General features: G+C 40.8%; 1 protein-coding gene across 2 annotated transcripts in view; it reads left to right on the plus strand.

Moving 5' to 3' along the window:
• Positions 1-2,709: 2,709 nt before the first annotated feature.
• LOC138246241 (sulfotransferase 2B1-like) overlaps positions 2,710-23,566 on the plus strand; it is a 610,220-nt gene continuing 589,363 nt past the window's right edge. The window contains exon 1 of one of the 2 annotated variants that reach the window (XM_069200649.1): positions 2,710-2,746. The gene's annotated coding sequence lies outside the window, so the exon portion shown is untranslated. Of the gene's footprint in view, positions 2,747-3,516; positions 3,615-23,566 lie in introns of those variants that run through there. The other variant, XM_069200648.1, reaches the window with a different exon arrangement.

The raw sequence follows: 23,566 nt of genomic DNA on the forward strand, positions 1-23,566 counted from the left end.
CTCCCAGAAAGTCCTGGCATGCCAGGAAATTGTTTAACCTCAGGGTGGTGACTCTGGGTTGGATGGCCAGGTACAGAGGTTAAACTCTGACCTGGTGGGGGTTAGGTGTGCCCCCCAGAAAGTCCTGGTATGCCAGGCAATTGTTCATCCTCAGGGTGGTGACTCTGGGTTGGATGGTCAGGTGCAGAAGTTAAACTCTGACCTGGTGGGGGGTAGGTGTGCCCCCCAGAAAGTCCTGGTTTGCCAGGCAGTGATCCAGTCTGAGGGTACAGGCCCTGGGCTGGAAGACCGGGTTCAGGGTGTCCCCCCGGACCTGGAAGGAGGGGCTACTGATAACAGTGCCCCTACCATGTTGTCTTCTGAGGAGGCCACTCCTAGTTATTATTATAAGCATTGGCAAAACCCAAGGTTTCGGGAAAGTCATCAAATGGTATTTTACATTAAAGACATGGTGATTTCTTTAGGGAACATAACTTTTTGTTTCTGCTATTAGAACTGGGAGCTACTTTAAGGAGCAGTTTTGTCAGTAAACTGTGAGCCCCAGGAACACTCTCAAGGAGACACGGCCATTCACTTTATTACCTAGAACTGAAATACCATAGCTACCTTTTAAGTGCTACTAAAAACTGCGTACCTTGAACTGAAAAACCATGGCAGCCTCGTAACCGATGGTCTTTTACCAAAAACTACCAAAACTGAGCACCACTATGCCCGAGAAACCATGGCAGCCTCTTAAGGGGACATACCCATCCGTTTCTTATCTATAACTGGGAAGTCATGGTGGCCTCTTAAGGAGACGTAACTATCCGTTTCTGCTACTAAAAACTGTGAGTGCGTCTGGCCTTATTTGGCCTCAGATAATTTATTGATAAAGGGATGCCTTAGGGGTTTGATGGACCTTTTGACTCCACTGAGAATGTTCCTCCATGGACATAATTTTTTCTCATGACCCAACTAACAACAATACAACTTGGTTTAACAAATCAATTATCAGAAACTTTGAGTCTGTAAACTTTACACACCATGACCCATGTGACCATGAATAACCACACCTTTGGTAATGTTAGAAAGTTTATTTCCCTAGATTAACAATGTTAATATCACATAAATTAAACTTAAAACCAAATGATAAACATATATGAATAACACAGGCTGACGAAAGCGGCAGAAAAACCTCAGTCTAACCAAAGTAATTCACATTAATCATTCAAGATTTACCATACAAATTAATAACAACAATATCTGAACAATAGAAATGGCATACATCTAGACTCAACAGGTGAATAAAATCAATCCTTTTTCATAACATTTGTTGAACATGGACCCATTAACTAACCCTCTAATTCGAATGGCATGTTTGGATTTCATGCAAAAAGAAAATTAGGCAAAAGTTAATTTGGAATTACATCTAGCAAAGGCTCTAAAAATATAGCGGTTGGTACCTAAAAGAAAAGAACAAAAATATATAACAGAAACAATTTCATTTTGTTATACCTCTCCTGAATGGATCAGTAAGCAGGGACTTCTTCTTCAGTTGGACATCTGTCTAGTCAGCTTTGGCAGGGGGAAGCGAAGGGGATTGGCTCATTTATGATTGGGCTCTAAGTTAACTGAACCAACTTAGAAAGTGCATCAAACTAAGCAATAGCGTTAACAATCAATACTAGCAATAATAACGCAATGAGGCTAAAACTAGGAAGAAAGGGTAACTGGAACTCCGCTACTCCTGGTATGTGCAGTCGGAATATGTCAAATCCACAAAGTAATTTCTTGTGTCGTCATTTGTCAGAACATCGTGTGTTCCCAGTAGAAGCAATAAACATTAATTCCCAAATCTATGATATAACTTGACAGACTTTCACACGTTGATGATTGGCTCCTCTTCTCATCACCAGTTTCGTCAGGTAACTTTTTAGTTGCAATTGTAACTCCAGCCAGTGAAGCCACTGTCATGTCACTTCAGCGTTTCACGCACCAAAGATACAAATGTATCAGTAGCTAGTACATTGCATTACAGCAGACAGTTCTCACAAGAAAGTTTAAGACATTAACTAGTTTAACATTGCAAGGTTAGAAATCTATTTGGTCATCACGATGCGTACAAAGAACAAATGTGAATTCTTTGTTTGAAACAGAAAACATTTACGCACATTTATTTATGACATGAAGCTTAACATGAGGCCTTGTTGACTAGGCCCATAATTTCATAATTACTCTTTGCTTAGTAAATTAAGCAAATTCATTTCAAAAACACATTAGCACGGTTCACTAATACATTTAATTCTATATATGCATATTATTTCTAAGCAGTTAATATTATTTCTTTATTAATGTTGTACACAAGATGGTTGCCACCTAGCTGGGCACATTTTCCAAAACACTTGATTTCTTTATGTTAGTATAATTCATGTCAATTCTTAGCGACTAATCAAAGCAGATGTATTATTAATTATTTCATCTTTCACAGAGGGAAAGGTTTCACTTGCCGGTCTGGGTGGAGTTTTAAAAAGGATTAGGCACTGTCGTTCCAAAAAGCTGCTTAAAAATAAGCTGTTGCTGGAAGCAAGGCTATAGTCCTCTCAGTAATCCCTTCCAAGTATTTTGAAGGCTCCTCAGGTGTCTCCACCTTTTGTGTGCCTCTGCAGCTGGTAATATTGATGCCATTGGTCACTTCAAACCTTGAAAATGAGTGTCGGCGTTAGTCAATTGCTGACAACCCATTTGCCATCGCCCTCGGTTAAAGCAGGTAGATTACTGCACGAATAATGTTTTATGCATTTTCTCCCCATATCAAATGCGTATTAGCACTCATCTCACGTGCATAGCTAAATGTTGCGTCAAAACTAAACTTTTCATTATGCGTGGAACAGAAAATGCAGTTAAAATGCAAAAGAAACCAGTTTAAAAGCCAAACAAACTAATCGTATGCAATGTGTATTTGAAAGTTAAATGTACCCTCTGTATTTATGAGTCTGGCTTTGTATCTATTAGTCTCTGGGGCTGAATTTTCTGTTACCAATGTGGACCTATAATTCGCACAAAACAATGTGCTTGCCACTGATAAAGTACCCAGGAATGGCTGAAGCGGTCACCTGCTTCATGTTAGTCGCTCGGCATCAAAGAGACCTGAAAATCAATTAACCCAACAATGTGTGTGGTGCTAGCGCCTGAAATAATACAGCTACAAAACCTGCCTTGTTATTTGTGATATGGATAGGCTTTGGAGTCTTCATGGTTCCCAGATCCTTGTGTGTGAGTAGCCAGTTCATCCAGTCGAAGTTGTTTCTTCGATTTCTGGAACTAGTGATTTAAAAACGGGGGCAACAGAGCTACAAGTCCCAGAATGCAAAGAAAAATACTTGGTCTGGGCTACTCACACAGAGATATGTAAAACATGTGTATTCCAGGCTTGTCAGATGGGTGGCCAGTAAGTAACGTTGCCAGTACTAGAGGTTCCTGTTTGCATGGCCAAAGATACATTTTAAATTTAAAAAAATCGAAATTTAGAGCAGGTCCCTTCTTTGATGAGCGACTCCCACCTGGTGCGGTTCCACTGCAGATGCACAGCAAGCAGGAGCACTTGAGGCTCCGCGCGGAAATAACTGATCTAAAGGGTAAATAATTCAGGTGTTGTACATTTTGTGTTTTACTTTCTCATTTTATATCCAGTCTACAAGTACTCGACTGTAATTAATAAATGTTGACACTGTCAATCAGTTTGGTCATTGTGCAGTGGATATTAGTTGTTGAGTATACGAAACATTTCACAAAATTTTGTATTAGCAAAAAATACAATTATTTTATATGCTTCTACGTATATGATGTTTGTAAAAAAAAAAAAACGTTGGTACATCAGCATGTATTATTTTTGCAAAATGGTATTTGCAGAAATTGTTATGAAATAGAGCTATCCTTCTGCCTACCAATACAACTGCACAACGGCAATATCCATTTGTGTTTCTAACCAAGGGCCGATAGTTTCAGAGATATGTAGGAAGGGATTATACTGCTGAGCTGTTCGCCATTTAAAGAAATAACTGAAGTCTCGAAGGGTCGACGCGGTGTTGGTGGGTTTCGAGCCACGGGCTGATCCCACGCAATTCTGCACCCGTCTCGGCCTCCCACCCCGCTAGGTAATGTATAATTAAACTAAACTCTGCACGTCTGGATCAAAATGGAAACTTCCATAGAAAGATCAGCCCCTTGATCTAAATTTCGACAATTCACTATGTGCGTGGTTTGGCCAACCTAGACTTCTTCCTTTGCATTTTGGGACTTGTAGTCTTGAATTTAAAATAGGTGAAATAATACTATGGGTGCCAAATTAAAAAGAAGGAACGCGTTACACTGGTAACATTGAAATCTATGATAGATTGAAGCAACAAACATGCAACATGGCATTCATATTTTAGAGGACATTGAATATTATAACCTAAGTCCTAAATAAAATACAGGTAACAACTCTTCCAAAGACCTCTCAAGAAGCCCGTCTTCTTCACCGCCAGGCATGTGCAGTATCTCACAAAATACCTAGGCCCAGATTTAAGCGGGCCTAGCGTCATCCTAATGACCCATTAGCGTCATTTTTTAATGCTAATGTTGAGCTAGATGGCCAAAAATGCTGCGCCATATATACAAAGTGGTGCAATGCTTGCATTGCGCTACTTTGGAACCTCTTGCGCCTCATTATGTCTGTGCAAGACATAATGTATGTAAAGGGGGCATTCTCCCATTTGGGGAGGCTGAAAAAATGACGCAAACAAATCGACAAGATTTCTTTGCACCATTATTATCAGAATTTTTAATGCCTGCTCAGAGCAGGCGTTAACAGGAGGCTCCCATTGTTTTCAATCGGCCTGTGGGTACTTTGCATGATTAGCGTCAACATTTTTTACCCTAATCCTGCAAACTGCTTAACTACTGCCACTGTGCGCCATATATTATTTACGGCACACACATAGTGGCGTTAGGCACTAAGGGGCGCAGGAAAAGTGGCGTTTCACAAGGTGCAGCACCCCTTTTCATAAATCTGCCCCCTAATTCCTTGAGCTTTAGCAGCAACATGGTCATTTCACAATCTTCCAGGCAAGGGAAATTTGCCTATACAGAGCCCCTTTAACCTACTTACAATGGGCAGCAATTGTGCCCAAGTTCTCTGATACACTTCTTCCTGCTGAAGGGCTTCTCTCTTCAGCCATATTCCTTTCCAGCACGGTGCCATAGTGTCTTGCACGCCACTGTGCCAAACAATTATAAGAATGAATGTCTGTGACAGTCACAAAGGAATTTTTTAATCTCGGTAAAAACAGCTTTCCCTGTGAACCTAATCACTGGTAGATCCAACATGCGTTTCAACTTTCCAGCCATCCATCCTTTTTGTTCTATGGCGAATACAAACCAAACAGACCATAGTACAATTGTCTCTAAACTATGCAAATCCAAGGATTGTTGTTTGAACGATACGTATGAAGTGGTGTGTCTTGCCTAGTGTCTATATTGTGTAAACTACATGAAGACCAAAATGCCGGCACAGTGCTGAAGTTGTCCTAGGAATAAAAAATTAATCAAGTCCTATTTCTTCTGTCGTGATAGAGACCGCTTCAGCTGTCTGGTGCAGAGAGCATTGCATACAATACTCTAGAACAGCGGTTTTCAAACTAGGGGGGCCTCAATGGATCCCAAGGGGGGTGCCAGGATCTGAACAAAATATGCATAATGCAGATTACAGAGCTTTGTTTTAAGCAGAAAACATTTTTTTCATTTTGAAAAAGGTAACGGAACTTAACCGCAATGTTTAAATAAGCCTAAATATATGTAATCGTTCCCAAATTATTAGAATAAATGTGAAAAATTCTGAGAGGGCGATTTTCCTTTTTTTTTTTTTTTTTTTTTTTGCCCACCTGGAGGGGGTGGCGAAGCATTAAAAAGTTTTAACAACACTGCCTTAGAGTGTGCGCTGTTGTTGGCACCTGGCTCTTGACTGGATCGCTCTCTTGACTACATCAGTTACCTATGGCTCTCTTTCGTATTGTGTTTGTCCTGCCACTCGAGGATTTCTTCTTACCCTTGCTTTTGATTTGATGAGGTGTATCCCTTTACAGTTAAAGTCACGGTACTGCTTTTCTGTTTTTCAAGTTTCATTTGTTGTTTAACAGTCTTTGAGAGCGCATGTCCGGCTTCCTCCTTGGCTCCGTGTGCGCTTCGGGGGGGTGCTCGCTCTCTCTCTCTCCCTCTCTCCCTGAACCTCTCACATCTGATGACGTGGAAAAAGAAAGCTAATAAATATTCATATATTATGTAACCAAAATCGTATACCAAAAGAAAAATAATGTACGTGGGAAATTGTGCCCAGGGAGTAGTTCGCCATTATTATAAACGAGCTTAATTAATCATGAAGAATTGAAAATGTAGTAATCCGTCATAATTGCAAATGTATTCTATGATTTTCTTGTTGAAACTGTTTTATGCTTAGCTTAAATTTAGCAGAGGCTTTGGCCTAGTCGCCTGGTCTCAAATTTTAACTGCGTGGTTTCACTTGTAGTAACAAAGACATTATTTTACTCTAAAGCTGTATTTTTCCAGTAGAGATGACTAATATACTTATCTCCAAGGTGTCGTGCTAGGCCGGTTTCATCCCTTTTTTAGCAAGGTCAGTTTCTGCAGGTGCGGACAATAAAAGCACTGATACCGAAATAATTGGCCAACTTTGTTGCAACTTGTATTCCAAGGCTCCAAGGACAATGTTTGTAAAAATGAGTACTAGGAGAAAGACACTATTCATTGGTCAAATTGAAGCCACCCTATGAACCCTCCAATGGAAGACCCTGAAGAATTTTGAATGTTTCTTACTTAAACCCACCGGACAAAGAGAAGTCAGCCATTTTCCTTGATGCCATTTTTGAAGCCAAATGCCAGACGCCATCTTAGACGACATCTTGATGCCCTTTTCTCTATTCCAGAGAAAGAGACTTTGAAAATTCTCACCCTAGAGACATTAACTTTAATTTTGCCCCGCATTGCCCAGGCAGTAACTTTGCCCCATTCTCCTTGCTGCCGCAAGGAAACTTGCCCTTAGCTTTGCCCCTTTGAAATCTGCCCCATGCTGATCGAACCGGTACCTGAAGGACGAAGGCTTTTCCTTGTATGCTGATTGTATTTGGTAAATATGAAAGGATAATTGTATTATGCATCGTGTTTTCCTTCCTAGGTACCAAATGCTTATTTTGATAGGGCCCAAGCTAGAAGTTTTCTAAATTTGTGTTGACTAAATTCGTTTTGCATGAAGCCCCACATGCCAATGGTAATTAGAGGCTAGTCGAGGTATTCATCTGATGCACCATGCTAAATTGAAATCTTGTTATGCTGACCGATGTATGAAATTAGTCCAATTCAGTTGCTTATATTAGTGATTTGTATTGCTATAACCGAGTGCATTATAATTCAGATTTTGCGTAGATTGCATTTCTTCCGCCGCTATGGACAGCTAGTAATGTTCGTATACATATATAATTTGGTTTTGAGACTTATATACATTGTGCTAGCTTTGTTAATATAGGGAAATAAATTAATTAACCTCAAATAAACTGGTGTGGTTATTCATGACCGAAAGGTCATGGTGTGTCAAAATACAGATTGTTGTTGATTCCTAATGTGTTGATTGATTATTAATTGGTTATTGATTATAATTAATTATTGATGATTGATTTGAGCGATCCGACTATTCTTGGATGAGGAGAGCCCCACTAGGTTAAAAGGTCCACCGACCTCCAGCGTGTCCAAGTACAAGTAATTTATGAGGACTGGACGCGCTATCAGTAGATGGTAGCAGAGATTGATGGTTTCGCCCTTTGGGACCCCATCCGCACAATAGATGGAGTCAACTTAGAATTTTCTTTGATAAAACAAGTTGGAGCGATGATGATGCCCTAAATCCCCAATGACTTTCCCGGAATCTCGGAGCTTGCGAATGGAGGAAATGGAGGTGTGAGAATGTTTCCGGCGTTTCTAGTGACAGTATGAGAGAAGTTAGGGTTTTGCGCTTGCACAACTTATTGCCGCAGATTAATTGAGAAGTTTGTGAGGATTTTAGGGGGTTACGAACTCCAATTAAAAGATTTTAGAGGAGTGTTACTCCAAAGTGTGAGAGTAGGGAAGTCGTCGAACTTCACATGTGTGTAGCGCTTTGTGCAGGAAAAATTGTCCACATGGTTGTTGATGTTGAGACGGGCCCTGCGAGGTCAAGAGGCTCCGGAGTATGTTGAAAGGTGTATGAGACACTTGATTGATGTTGTAATCTGTTCGGTTTAATAGGTTGATCGGGCGTGGTCAACGAGTCAGTATGAATATTGAGGAATGAAAGAAAATTTTCGACTTTGAGATTTGACGAATACTAAGGTGCACTAGAATAGTTCATTGATCAGTTGAGAGTAAAGTTTGCGGGTCAAATTTTGCTTGCGAAAGCGGGAAACCGAGAAAGATGGAATAACTGCCGAGGCTAGTGAAAAATCCCTAAGGTTTCTGAAGTGATTGTATTACCCTTCCTGTAGTAAACCGACAGATTTGTTTTCTCCTTTTGGTTAGTGCTCGCAATATATTGCAGAAATTAGTTTTGAGTGAAGCTGAATGAAGGAGGACAAGCCGCAAGACTTTGTCAGCCGGAGTGTGTGGGTGTAACGTCACTAGGAGCCGTGCTGGGATAGGTTGGTTGGTGAGAAGGGTCGCGCACGGATTGGACGCAGTCCGTGAAGCGCAATTGGTGGGGAAAGGCAAGCTAAGAGTATTCCGGGAATTAAAGTCATTTATTGATTACACATTTTAGAAAAATAAAAGAAGGAAAGATGAAATTTTTCAAAGCATTTAAGAGTGCCTTAAGGGGAGATGTATATATTAAAGCAAATGTAGGAGAAGAAACGCCGCCCGAGGGTACACCAGCTTACATCGTGATTGAAGAAAAGGGTGTCGCACCATGTCTTTGGCTAAAGCAATGGTGCAAATTAACAGAAAAGCATGGAAGTGTAGTGTTCCCTATTCATGGGTCGTTTAATCTAAGGGTTTTGGAGAATTTAAGATCCGCGCTATACGACATGAAAGTACCCCCAAGACCGGCACAATTTGAAGCATTAGCAATTTGGGAGCTAATGGCTAGAAACCAACAACAAAATAAATTTGGGACAAGAGTGAGAAAAGTAGAAAAGACACTAGCGGATACTACATGGGATAGCACACAAAAGGTTTGGAGATCAGACGTATTGCAGGGAATTAAATTGTTTCCAGCAATTACTGACGAAGCAGAGACGGAAGGAAGGAAAGCTACCTATAAAACAAACAGGAGTCAATCCAGAGATAGAGAAAACAACAGAAATTCGAAAAGGTCAGAAGATGAGGAGTTCATTATGTAATTGCTAAACGATCGCCCGCCACCATATGTGGAAAGCGAAAAAGGCTCAAGCACTAGTACTGCCCCTCCAGAACCAATACAAGGTAATGTGACACCGAATTTGAGAATATCACAGAGGCAGAGCAGTTCCGATATGCCTTTTACACCACAAATACAACAAATTCAGAGAATATATCCCAACGTGCCTAAATTGAAACCTGTCGATAATTATCAGCCGCAGGTTCAAAGGCGCTGCTTTGATGAGCATAATCTGGGAATGACTTCTGGTTTAATGGCACAGGGAAGACAGAATTATCAAAGACCGACATTGATTCAAGCCGAATCAACACAAATTTTGATGCCTCAAAAGCAGGTACAAGAAGTGCCGAGGTACACTCGAGTAACAGAGAGCCAGTTAGGTATGCCAGCAATGATGAACCATAATGTGGGGATTAACATGCCACAGAATTTGGGGAACAGGCAGAATCCAGATGCAATATCTCTGCCTATCACTGTAGGTCCGCCAGTGCCATTGTATATACAGGCAAACCCAAACGTATGCGATCAAGGGGTAATGACACAAAATGAGACAGGGAGAAGATGCATAGAAAACACTCCAGAAATAACTCCGGTAGGAAGACTGCCAAATGGATCTGGGTCTTTGTTGGAATTTAGTCCAATTCCAATTTGTGCTCTGTCAACTGTGGTAAGGTCAAATCCACCACTAATAGTACTGCTAACTTCAAAAACTGAAGTGTTACAGCAACCATTAGTAGCAGTTGATGTAAGTGCTACATTGATGGGACTGAACGCACAACAGCTAACACAATGGTTCAACAGTCTGAACTCCCCACAGAGTACACCCAGCGGGAAGGGAGAAGAATACTTGAATAAAATAAGATTGGGCATGGAAGCAGATGAACTAGTAGAGGGAACGATGGGTCTGAACAGGTTAGAATCATACACAGAAGAAGATACATGTGCCCTAGAATTACAAGAGAAGTAAGCAGGGTACATAAGCAGTTACAAGAAATTGCAGACAGAAACGAGATCGATATAGGTAAGACTAAACATTTGAGCAGAAGTTACAGGCTAGACTTTGAGACAAAAGACTTTGAACACATGAGATCTGCAGGGATGAAAACACACCTTAAGGAGATACTGCAGAGCGCGCAGGTCTGGAGATGTTTAGACAAGTGGGAAAGTAGATGGGTTAAGAAAAAGGACAAAAAGAAAGAAAGTACCCCAGATCGGAATGAAAAAGCACAACAGAATGACGACCTGATAACCATGTTGCCAACGAGAGAAATAGCAGGGGGAAAACTTGTACATGTACCGTGACACAGGTGCAATATTCAATCCTTTACGGACGATTTCCCTGAATTAAGAGAGAAACCAATTGAATGGTATCAACAAACAGATAGATTTGTGAAACTCGCAAAATGTCTTTGGGAAGACCTGAACACCTTATTCGAAATTGTGGTTCCAGCAGATTTGTGGGAAGATTGTAAGAGGGCTGTAGGTTGGCCGGCAAGTGAACCAGAAAGAGATAGGGACACAGGTGCACCGTCACCTACGGTAATGAGTTTATACCATAAGGTGATTGAGCACTTGAAAACAAAGGTTGCGTCAAAAAATGTGGATTGGCAGAGGATTGACAGAACGGCACAAGAAGTTAAAGAGTCAATACATGCGCATATGAGAGATTATTGAAAGCGTTTAAAAATTACAGTGGCACGGAAACGATTGAGGCAAAGGAAATGCTCCATTTTGTGTTCAGATTTGTGGAAGGGTTGAGACCCGAGATCAGTCAGATGATTAAAATGCATTTGATTTGTTGGCAGTCAAAATCGATCGACGAAGTGTTGAACTATGCAAAATACCGCAGCGATGAGATTGAGACAAAGCAGAAAAGGTTGAAAGAAAAGGTGATGGTGATGCAGCTTAGAGCAGCTCAGACAGGTTTGCAAGGTTTTCAACAACAGTTGCCGCAGCAGCAACAGCAGGGAAGTGTTATGTTTCAGCCACAGATGAGAGGCAGATGCCGAGGAGGTTTTGTGAATAATGGTCCTGATTTAAATACTGTTATGATTCCAAATGGTATACAGGCAATGAAGAAGGTGATGCCATGTTACACGTGCGGAATCGTCGGGCATTGGAAACGGGAGTGCCCAATGCTGGTGCAGGAAGGTGTAGGCCAGCAAAACAATGATGTCCATGCATTTCAGAATATGAGAGGACCAAAATTGAGAGGCCCAAATCCAAAATTTCAAAATAATGTAAATCAGATGCAGGGTTTACAATCCATACAACCGCAGCAGGTGCAAATGCCCCGTGCACAAATGGCACAGTTGCAGCCAATGCAACAGCAGTTTCCTATGGTACCTAACCAGCAAATGCAAATACCCTTAGCACCAATGAATCAGCAACACGTAATGCTTCCTCAACAGGTCACGGGTCAAGGAATGAATCAAAATGACACAGTACACCAATTCCCGCTACACAGTGAGAATGGAATGAACGATGCGTGGGAGAGTGAAGGTTCAGATGAGGATGGAAATTGTATGCTTGCAGCATCATTGGAAGTTGATCAAAAGGGTCCGTATGTGGAAGGAAGAGTTATGGGTCACAGTGTTTCGTTCTTGGTTGACACCGGAGCTACACGCTCTACAGTCAGAAGCATCGAAGTACCAAATTTGCCACTTTCAGGGAGAACAGTTCAAGTAGTGGGAGTAGCAAATAGGTATCTGACAAACCCAATCACAGATCCAGTGCAAGTCAGAATTGGTAACTTTCAAGGGTCACATACATTTGTGGTGTGTGACTCAAGTCCGATATCACTATTAGGGAGAGACTTATTGTGCAAATTGGGATGTTCGATTATGTGTTCAAATGATGGAATTAAAATTCAGACAAACAGTGATGAGGAAGAAGAGGACAGTTTAGGAGGGGACAAAGTGGAAACTGTCAATGAAGAGCATCCCCTGATTACTCTTTATCCAATGCTCACTGAAGCAGATATTCCTGCTGAGTTACAGGAAACAGTTGAAAAGGAAGTGTGGGATATGACAGGGAAAGAAGTAGGATTGGTCAAAGGAGTAGAACCAGTGAAAGTGACCGTAAAACCCAATGTAAATTTTCCCCAGACACCCCAATACTACATGTCGCAAGACACCCTCATGAAAGTCGCCCAACTCATTGATGAGTTTGTGAAACAGGGAGTACTGAAAGAAGTGCTAAGTAGTCCATGTAATTCACCAATCATGGGATTAATAAAACCGAGTGGAAAGGTCCGGATTGTCCAGGATTTGAGGAAAATAAATGACATAATAGTCAAATGTTGTCCCGTAGTACCCAATCCAGCTGTGATAATGTTTCAAATTCCCTGAGATGCTTAGTGGTTCTCAGTCATCGATTTGTCACAAGCATTCTTTTCTTTACCTCTCCATGAGGACAGCCAATTTCTCTTTTGTTTCAAATTCCTGGACAGAGTCTACAGTTGGTGTCGAATTCCTCAAGGGTTTTCGGAGTCACCATCAATTTTCAATCAGATTTTAAAGAAAGATTTGGAATCATTGGAATTACCATTTGAATCAACCCAGGTACAGTATATTGACGATTTGCTGATCGCATCCAAGACAGAAAATGACTGTACAATTGACACCATTGCCCTATTGAACCATTTGGGAAGGAACAGACACAAAGTGTCCCCTTCAAAATTACAGTTCTGCCAGAAGAAAGTGAAATATTTGGGTCACCAAATAGAGAAAGGGTCGAGAAGAATTATGAAAGAGAGAATAACAAGCGTACTTCAAATGAGCCCACCGAAGACGAGAAGAAAGGTGAGAAAGTTTTTGGGAATGGTGAGCTACTGTCGCCAATGGATTCCCAATTTCTCAACTCTAGCCAAACCTTTACTGAAACTGACCCAGAAAGATGCGCTGGATGAAATAGTGCTGAAAAGAGATGAGATGGATGCTTTTATTGAATTAAAGGAATGCATGTGCAGGGCTTCAGCTTTAGGTATGCCTGATTACACAAAGCCTTTTACATTGTTTTGTCATGAGCGTGATGCATGTTCCTTGTCTGTCTTGACTCAAGCCCATGGTGGCGTAAACAGACCAGTAGCATATTTTTCAGCTACTTTGGATCCGGTCGCAGCAGCCTTACCAAGGTGCTTGCGTGCCGTAGCAGCAGTTGGTATCAGCCTAAATCAAAGTGAAGGAATAGTGATGGGACACCCTTTAACAGTCATGGTCCCTCACTCAGTCGAGATACTTTTGACACGTTCCCGAACACAGCACATGACCGGTACTAGGGTTACAAGGTACGAGACAATAATTCTGGGTTCACCTAATGTGCAGCTGAAAAGGTGCACTACGTTGAATCCAGCAACCTTGTTTCCCAGTGAAAATGTCCAAATTGTGAACGCTGAAGACATCGATCACAACTGTCTTCAGATGACTGAATTTTGTACAAAGCCAAGACCTGATATCAAAGACACCCGATTGGAAGAAAACGATCAAGTTATTTTTGTTGATGGTTCATGTTTAAGAGATGCACTAGGAATATTGAAAGCAGGATATGCTGCATGTACAATAACTGGTGTTCTGGAAGTATCTTGGCTTCAAGGAGTTTACTCTGCACAGGTAGCGGAACTAGTAGCCCTTACTAGAGCTTGCCAACTTTCCGCATTAATGAAAGTCACCATTTACACTGACAGTCGGTACGGATTTGGAATAGTGCATGATTTTGGACAGTTGTGGTAACAGGGAGGCTTCATGACCTCTTCAGGATCGCCAGTGAAAAATGGTGAAAGAATAAGAGAATTGTTACATGCCATCCAGTTGCCAGGAGAAGTAGCAGTGGTAAAATGCAGTGCACACTCGAAATCACAAGACTTCGTTTCTTTGGGAAACGGATATGCAGATCAAGTCGCGAGGTTTTGCGCATTGAACTGTATATTGCTCGGAGACGAATGGAACTTAATAAATGAGCCAGAACTTGAACCAAGTGAAGCCTTTGCTCTAAAAGTTGTAGATACAATCGAAGAATTGAAATCCCTACAGAATGATGTCAGTGAAGATGAGAAACTCTCATGGAGCAAGTTACAGTGCTGAAAGAAACCAGATGATTTGTGGGTTTCAAGTGAAGGGAGATTGGTTCTGCCAGACAGTCTTTTGACACAGTTAGCCAGACTGTATCATGGACAAGCCCATCTTGGAAGGGATGCCATGATTAGGCTATTCAAAATTGATTGGTTTAATCCCAAATTCCGTCAAGTTGCTGAAGCAGTTTGCCATTGTTGCGTCATTTGCCAACAAATGAACGCAGGGAAGGGAACAGTAGTGAATTTGAGCCACATTGGAAGAACTGGTCGGCCATTCACCAGGATGCAAATGGATTTTATTGAGATGCCTGTGCATGGAGGCTTGAAATATGTGTTGGTGATTGTGTGCATTTTTAGTCACTGGACAGCCTTACAGTTGCAAAACTACTCTTGAGAGAGCTAATACCACGTTTCGGATTCCCGATCTCCTTAGAATCAGATAGGGGAAGTCACTTCATTAACTAAGTAATAAAATTACTGTGTGCAGCGCTGAACATTGAGCAAAAATTGCATTGTAGCTACCGCCCTGAAGCATCAGGACTAGTGGAGCAAATGAATGGCACATTGAAATCGAGGATGGCGAAAATATGTGCATCCACAAACTTGAAATGGCCTGACGCATTGTCTTTGGTGTTAATGTGAATGAGAAACACACCTGATAGAAAGACTGGACTATCGCCGCACGAAATCCTCATGGGCAGAGCCATGAGACTCCCAGCAGTCCCTGCAAATGCACTTGTAAATTTTACAGATGATATGGTATTGGACTACTGCAAAGGTCTAGCTGATGTGGTACGCTCTTTTTCTCACCAGGTGGAGGCAACCACCTTGCCACCGATTCAAGGTCCAGGACACGCCCTGAAAGCAGGTGACTGGGTCGTGATAAAGAAGCACATGAGGAAATCGTGCCTGGAACCCCGTTGGAAAGGACCTTTCCAAGTGATTCTGACAACTACCACCGCTGTGAAGTGTGCGGGAGTTCCCAACTGGATTCACGCCAGTCACACGAAAAGGGTGACGTGCCCCACAGAAGAGGAAGTTGAAGCGCTGAAATCACCAGCGACTGACAAGAGAGTACCAGGCACCGAGACAGGACAAAGAGAACCTGGAGGCGAACAAGCAGAAATAGAGGAAGGGGAAATATTTTCTGAGGAAGAAACAGCTGATTCATTTGAGGAGGACCAAGGAGAAGCCTCAGGAAGTGACGAAGATCCCGAAGGTGACAAAGAGCCTGCGACAGGTGAAGGAACAGGAGGGCCTGATCAGAGGAGGGCTTTCCCAGAAGCAGACGATACAGGAAAAGAAAAGGAAAACCTGATTGACCTCCTAGGGGGAGAAGACAAGACAGGACAGAGTGAAACTGTTCAAACTCTTCCAGAACCGGTTGCAGGTCCATCAGGTGAAAACAGTGCGAAACGGAGACAAAGCATATCGCCAGTGAAATTAAGGACTAGAGAAATATTGAACAAAAGTGAAGGGCCAAAGTTGAAAGAGAAAAGAAAAGAAGTGTCTGTCGCAATAACAACACCAAGTGAAGGAAAAGACCCAGCCAAGGAACAAGGCACCAGTGAGAGAGAATCAAAAGGAGATGCAAAACTGAAAAGGAAAAGAATACCAAGCAGAAAATATTCTGGTCCGGAGTGGGCATACATAGCCACTAACGATTGGTCAGACGAATTCCTATCTCTCAGTCTTGAGAACGAAGAAGCAGAATCACACTTTGGTACCTGAAAAGTGAAATCCCATGAAACATTACCGAATAAGACATTGACAACCTAATTGACTATTTGAACCGGATAAGACCTTGCTAACTTGATTGACTTTGAAACCGATCTTGAGACAAAGCTGCTAAACCGATAAGAGACTAAGCTGCTAAAAAGAACTGTGTGAACATTTAACTCGTTCAGCTTTATATATATATCTGCAAATCTGATTTGATAAAGTGTCTTCAACTTTCTGATTCTATATAGATCCTGACAGGCTACACCACACAGGGACATAAAATGAAGTGTTGTAAATACATGTGTATAGGTCTAATAACTGCATGTGTACTAACAGTTATGGCAATAATTCTCGGAATGCATGGAGGGAATGAAAGAGATGCGAATGATGCTTCTACTTCCAAACCTACTACTGAACTAACTCCTTTGAAGAAACTCGAAAGAGACGAAAGATATTTGCATGATAAGAAGGAACTTTTGTCCAACGTTTTCTATCGCTTGCTGAATGAGTATGTTGAGACAATGGATGCGAAAGATTATGTGTGCACACAAATACCTACCTCAGTAAAAGAAGGAGTGACATATCATAGCATGCTTCTTACGTGTGGAATTTCATGTAGTTTATTAATGACCAGAGTTTATGGCCAGGAGTATATTCATTACTTTTATTCCAATTATGATGTTGTATTTGCATATATCCCTATAATTGAGCTCCTGAGTAAAACAGCAAGAGATTATTATATAAACTTAGTTAGGGGTTTCTTTGAGCCATTGTCACCTTTTCACACAGCTTACGCCCACAGAGAAAACCTTACATGCTTGCTTTCACCAATAGAGAAAAGTTTTCTAGATCACACTGATGATAGGAGGAAGGAGGGGAAGGAGAAATTAGAAAGGGACTTACACAAGAGGACATCTGTAGATAATTATGCTTTTGCCGCAATAAAGACACAAGGGAAAATAGCTTTAGATGCCATACACGTAGGGAGGCTTTGTGTAAATAGACCTAAATCATATTATGACACAAGCTTTGTGGGAACGAGTGAATGTAAACATACGTTTTTGTTTCAAGCTAAGTGGACGTTCATGCTGAATGGACAAAACCCAGTTATTCCAGGGGTATATTATATTTGTGGACTTAACGCCTATTATCGTCTTCCAAAAAGATGGTATGGGAAATGTTATTTGGGAATAGTATTTCCAAAGATTTATCAACTGGACGACTTAAAGAAATTTCCAAAGCTGTCTGAATCACATCATGTTCAGAAAAGGGAGACAGCTTCTGGTGTGGTAGGAGATATATTTGGAACGATGATTCCTTCAGTAGGAGTCATATTGAATTCAATTAAAATACGAAAGTTGTCTACTATTGGGGATAACATGCTGACAAAATTCTCAGGAGCTATAATCCTTATGGATGCTGAACTTGCTGCAGAAAGAGCTATGACTCTTCAAAATCGGCTTGCCTTAGACATTCTTTTAGCAAAGGATGGCGGCGTTTGCAAAATACTTGGTGCACGTCACTGTTGTTCTTATATTCCGGACAACAGCGGGCAAATTAGAAAAATGCTTACAAATTTAACTAACGAAAGTACAGATTTGAAAGAATTGAAAGAACCAGGAGCATGGGAGAAGGTTGGAAAAGGATTTGCTTCTGTGGGAAATTGGCTCAGCAACATTTGGAACGAAATATTATTGAAGATAGTAAAAGGAATATTAATAATATTAATTTGTTTATTAGATATTTGGGGAATATGGAAAGCTATTAAAATATTAAAAACAAGAAACAAAAGGAGAAGAGCAGAGAAAGAACAAAATAAAATGGTAGAAATATACAGAGAAAAATCAAAGGGAGCCAAAAGGAAGAGGGAATTGACTGAAGTGCCAAATTACTAAAACAGAATTTTAATGGAATAAAATTTGTGGTGGAAAATTTGATGTGATGACATAATTAGTCATCAGAGGAAGGATTGATGACGCGGAAAAAGAAGGCTAATAAATATTCATATATTATGTAACCAAAATCGTATAAGGTAGTGTGATTTTAGCAAAGAAAAATAATGTACGTGGGAAATTGTGCCCACGCAGTAGTTCGCCATTATTATAAACGAGCTTAATCATGAAGAATTGAAAATGTAGTAATCCGTCATAATTGCAAATGTATTCTATGATTTTCTTGTTGAAACTGTTTTATGCTTAGCTTAAGTTTAGCAGAGGCTTTGGTCTAGTCGCCTGGTCTCAAATTTTAACTGCGTGGTTTCACTTGTAGTAACAAAGACATTATTTTACTCTAAACCTGTATTTTTCCAGTAGAGATGACTAATATACTTATCTCCAAGGTTTCGTGCTAGGCCGGTTTCATCCCTTTTCTAGCAAGGTCAGTTTCTGCAGGTGCGGACAATAAAAGCACTGATACCGAAATAATTGGCCAACTTTGTTGCAACTTGTGTACCAAGGCTCCAAGGACAATGTATGTAAAAATGAGTACTAGGAGAAAGACACTATTCATTGGTCATATTGAAGCCACCCAATGAACCCTCCAATGGAATACCCTGAAGAATTTGGAATGTTTCTTACTTAAACCCACCGGACAAAGAAAAGTCAGCCATTTTCCTTGATGCCATTTTTGAAGCCAAATGCCAGACGCCATCTTAGACGACATCTTGATGCCCTTTTCTCTATTCCAGAGAAAGAGACTTTGAAAATTCTCACCCTAGAGACTTTAACTTTAATTTTGCCCCGCATTGCCCAGGCAGTAACTTTGCCCCATTCTCCTTGCTGCCGCAAGGAAACTTGCCTTTAACTTTGCCCCCTCCCTTTGAAATCTGCCCCATGCTGATCGAACCGGTACCAGAAGGACGAAGGCTTTTCCTTGTATGCTGATTGCATTTGGTAAATATGAAAGGATAATTGTATTATGCATTGTGTTTTCCTTCCTAGGTACCAACTGCTTATTTTGATAGGGCCCAAGCTAGAAGTTTTCTAAATTTGTGTTGACTAAATTCGTTTTGCATGAAGCCCCACATGCCAATGGTAATTAGAGGCTAGTCGAGGTATTCATCTGATGCACCATGCTAAATTGAAATCTTGTTATGCTGACCGATGTATGAAATTAGTCAAATTCAGTTGCTTAGATTAGTGATTTGTATTGCTATAACCGAGTGCATTATAATTCAGATTTTGCGTAGATTGCGTTTCTTCTGCCGCTATGGACAGCTGGTAATGTTCGTATACATATATCATTTGGTTTTGAGACTTATATACATTGTGCTAGCTTTGTTAATATAGGGAAATAAATTCATTAACCTCAAATAAACTGGTGTGGTCATTCATGACCGAAAGGTCATGGTGTGTCAAAATACAGATTGTTGTTGATTCCTAATGTGTTGATTGATTATTCATTGATTATTGGTTATTGATTATAATTAATTATCGATGATTGATTTGAGCGATCTGACTATTCTTGGATGAGGAGAGCCCAACTAGGTTAAAAGGTCCACCGACCTCCAGCGTGTCCAAGTACAAGTAATTTATGAGAACTGGATGCGCTATCACATCCTCCCTTTTATCTGTGGTCTAAATATGCTTGTCTCCACCATGGTGTTTCAGGTGCTGGAACGTGGGGTTATTGATACAGTGACTATTGTCCCACACCACTTGCCCGTGCCTCTTTGTACCCCTTTCCCTAGTCATCTCTCCGTCCCGTGCCACCCCTCTCTTGTTCCATGCCGTCCACTGCTTTGCCCTTGTGCGATGTTTTAAAAATTCAATGGCATTAGCAAAGCCAATTGCTGTCACTAACCATTCTACAGGTACTGAAAACAGTGTTTTCATATGTTAAAGATGGGTGCCCATTGTTGTACACAACGCGTCAACACAGACCTGAGGATAGACCCACTCAACGTGCTGATCACCTTGGATGTTTGAAATTGTTGTTTTCTATACTTTCAAAATGGCTTCAATGTGAAGTCATCATGTGTGACGTAACATGAGGGGCCATCTTGAAAGTATGAAAACCTTTCTTTTTTTTTGTACATAATTTTAAAGTGGTCTATGGCCTCAATTGATTTGCTAATGTTAGGGCATTTTAAAAGCATCTGGGCCATTGTGAAACCAATAGCAGTTACTGAGAGTATTCACAAAGTGGGACCAATTGGGTTTGCAGAAACTTATTTTGCTTTGATTTCTGATGTTTGTATTCCTGGGTGTAGAACAGGGAAAACAACAAACGATGAAAAGCCAATAAGTCTTGACTTAAAAAAAAATGCATATCATTGCTTTACCAATGCATGTTTGTATTGTCCTGACCGAAATCCAAAACGGCTACCAATGTGTGATGAAATGTGTTCCATTTACTGGCATAATTGTGACCGTATGTGGAGAAACACTGGAAAGATTATAGGGTTAGTCTCTAAAATGTAGATTTTCCTAATCATTTATTAAGGAAAGTCTTTATTTTATTAAAGACCTGGAGGCGAGTATTATGCTTCTCAAGTATTGCCAAATTTAATAGCAGCAGTCAGGAAAACAAAAAACGACAGCTCCCAGAAGGCCAAAACAAAGCAGCCAATGGGAGTAAATAGAACAATGTGACAGCCAGTAACATAACAGCATCCATAATATAGTGTCCCATGACACTGAACAGCTCCTCTTTTCTTAAGCAAGAAGTCATTATTGAGAAAATAAAGGAAATATGGAAAGAATAAGGAAACATGCAACAGAGAAAGTAAACACAGGACAACAAGATTGATCCGTTCGAATGGTGGTCTGATGTTTAGGACGTGGAGAGTAAAAGAAAGCTAGAGAAAAGGGAGGGAAAACATATGAAAATTACCATAGCAAGAGGTGGGATAATAGTCACCTCCGTGTCTTTAATAAAATTAAGACTTTCCTTCATAAATTATTAGGAAACTCTCAATTTTATTGCAAGACTGGAGGCTCATATTATATAAAACATCTCAATTACAACAGAAGAAGCTGTATGAACTGGCCTGCAGTAAAAAATGTGGAACACATTGTCATTAGACCAGTCTGCGGATCTCAGAATTTCCTCTAGACGGGAACGGCCCAAAAAGCTTTGGAAGCCATAGCACCTCTAGAAGAATGTGCTCCGAAGATTGAAGTGTCAATATCAGCAAGGGACATAATACACCTGACCCACCGAGCTAGAGTAGGAGAAGAAACCGGTTTTTAGAGTTTTCTGAAAGCTACAAGGAGTTAGGAGTGAGAGGATGTTCTGAGATCAGCCGTTTTGATTTTGTAAACTTTAAGGCACTGTCCAACGCAAAGTTTGGGTTGACCTGGAAAATAAGGATAAAAAACTGAAGTTAGGTGATTCTTCATCCTTTTGTGTACTGAAAAGAAAACGCCTGTAGGAGTAAATTGACGTGAAGTAATGTCAAGAGCTTTAACATCGGAAAGTTGTTTTATAGATATTAGGCATAACAACATTGTAAGTTTGGCAGATTACATCTTTAAAGATAGGTTAGCCTTGTCGGGCCATGAAATAAAAAAGATTTAAAACAACATTAATATCCCACAATTTACTATATTTAAGTATAGGTGGGTTGCAGAACTTTACTCCCTTTAACAGACTGCATACGAAAGGATGTTCTCCAACTGGTTTGCCATTGATTAAATAATGGTTCATGGAAATAGCAGATCTATACACAATTATTGTACGATAAGACTTACCTGAACTGGCTTTAGCAGCAAGAAAATTAACTATTAGAGTTACATCTGCTGAAAAGGGATCGGTAGATTTTCCCATACACCAGATTGTCCATAGAGACCAGGCTGATTTGTACACCTTGGTAGTGCCTGGGGCCTAAGACTTATTAATATATTCTGCAGCTTCCGTCAAAATGCCAGTTGAAGATTGCGGGATCCCAAAACTTTCCAAGCTGAAAGTGAGAGAGTTTTGTCTAGAATTAGATTGTGAGGACGACCCAGAGGGGCCAAAAGAAGCTTTGGAAAGGCTGGAATGAGCACTGGGAAATCCACAGTCAGCTCTGGAAGGGAAGGAAACCAGACTTGGGATTGCCAAAATGGGACCACTAGGACTAGGGTGGCTAATTGTCGTCTGATTTAAGCTAGGACCCTGTTGATCATGAGAAACAGGGGACATGCGTAATTTGTGAATTGGGTCCAGTCTTGAGAGAAGGCATCTGTTGCTAAAGCTAAACGATCTGGACACCAGCCGAAAAAATGGGGAAGATGTGTATTGAGTCTGGAGGGGAAAAGGTCTACATGAAAAGGACCCCAGTTTTGAAAAAGGGAGTTGAAGACAGAGGGGGTGAATTCTCCAATTGCTTGAATCTCCAAAGTGGCGGGAGTGCCAATCTGCTATGGAGGTGAGATCTCCTGGCAAGTATTCTGCCCGTACTGAGATTTTTTGAGTGGAGACAATACTCCCAAAAGCTCTTTGCCAATTCTGCTAGGGGCTTGAATTTTGTGTCTCCTAGGTGATTGATGTAATGTTTAATCTTTGCAGAGCTCAATAGTGTAAAGGACCTGGAAATATTGCTTGTATGGAGGACAGTAGGAGACAGACTATTCTTGCAAGAGATCTTAGAAAAATGCAAGCGCTCTGGAGTGTTTGATACAATTCTGACTTGATGGCTTTGACGTTTGAAGAAGGAAGATGAAATGTTGTGCTTGAGAAGTTCATTACGAAACCTCTGAATTCTATCTGTTTGGACGGAGTAAGAATCGATTTTACTTTGTTGATGATAAATCCCAAATCTGAGAGAAGGGAACAAGTGATCGGAAGATGTTCTTGAAGAAGAAGAATGATTTGACCCTGTGGCGAGGCGTCAGAAAATAGAGGGACTCGAATGTATTTTTCAATAGAGTTTTATTGTTGGAATATAAGTCAATGGTAGGTTGTTGGACAACACAAAACAAACAACGTCTTTTAGGGTCTTTCCTTTCTTCCTCGTCGCTGTCTCTTTCTGGATTTTCATGCTTTTTTTGTCTTTCTTTCTTTTCCCACCGTCCACTCAGGAGGAGCATGTAAAGAAAAAAAGAACACAGGCAGTGGGCAAGTAGGTTCTTTCTTTCTTTTCCCGTTTCCACTTTCCCCTGCCCTTATCTCTTTCTTTCCTTTCTTCTCCTCTTTTCCTGTTGGTAGTGTCTCCTGATTGGTTCTCTTCTTCCTGTCCCTCTGCCCTTCCTTTATTACTTCTTATTTTCCTTTTGTCTTTTCTCTTCCTTTTCTAAGGGTTTTCCGTTTTCCGTTTTCTCTCTCTCTCTCCCTCTCTCTATCTGCTTGAATGGCTTTGCTGTCTTCTTTTCTGGATAACCTTGTGGTTTGTAGTTGGCTTCTCTTGATTTTTGTTTAGATTACAAATAAAGGCA

This window comes from Pleurodeles waltl, chromosome 7, assembly GCF_031143425.1.
Source record: "Pleurodeles waltl isolate 20211129_DDA chromosome 7, aPleWal1.hap1.20221129, whole genome shotgun sequence".
Lineage (NCBI taxonomy): Eukaryota > Metazoa > Chordata > Amphibia > Caudata > Salamandridae > Pleurodeles > Pleurodeles waltl.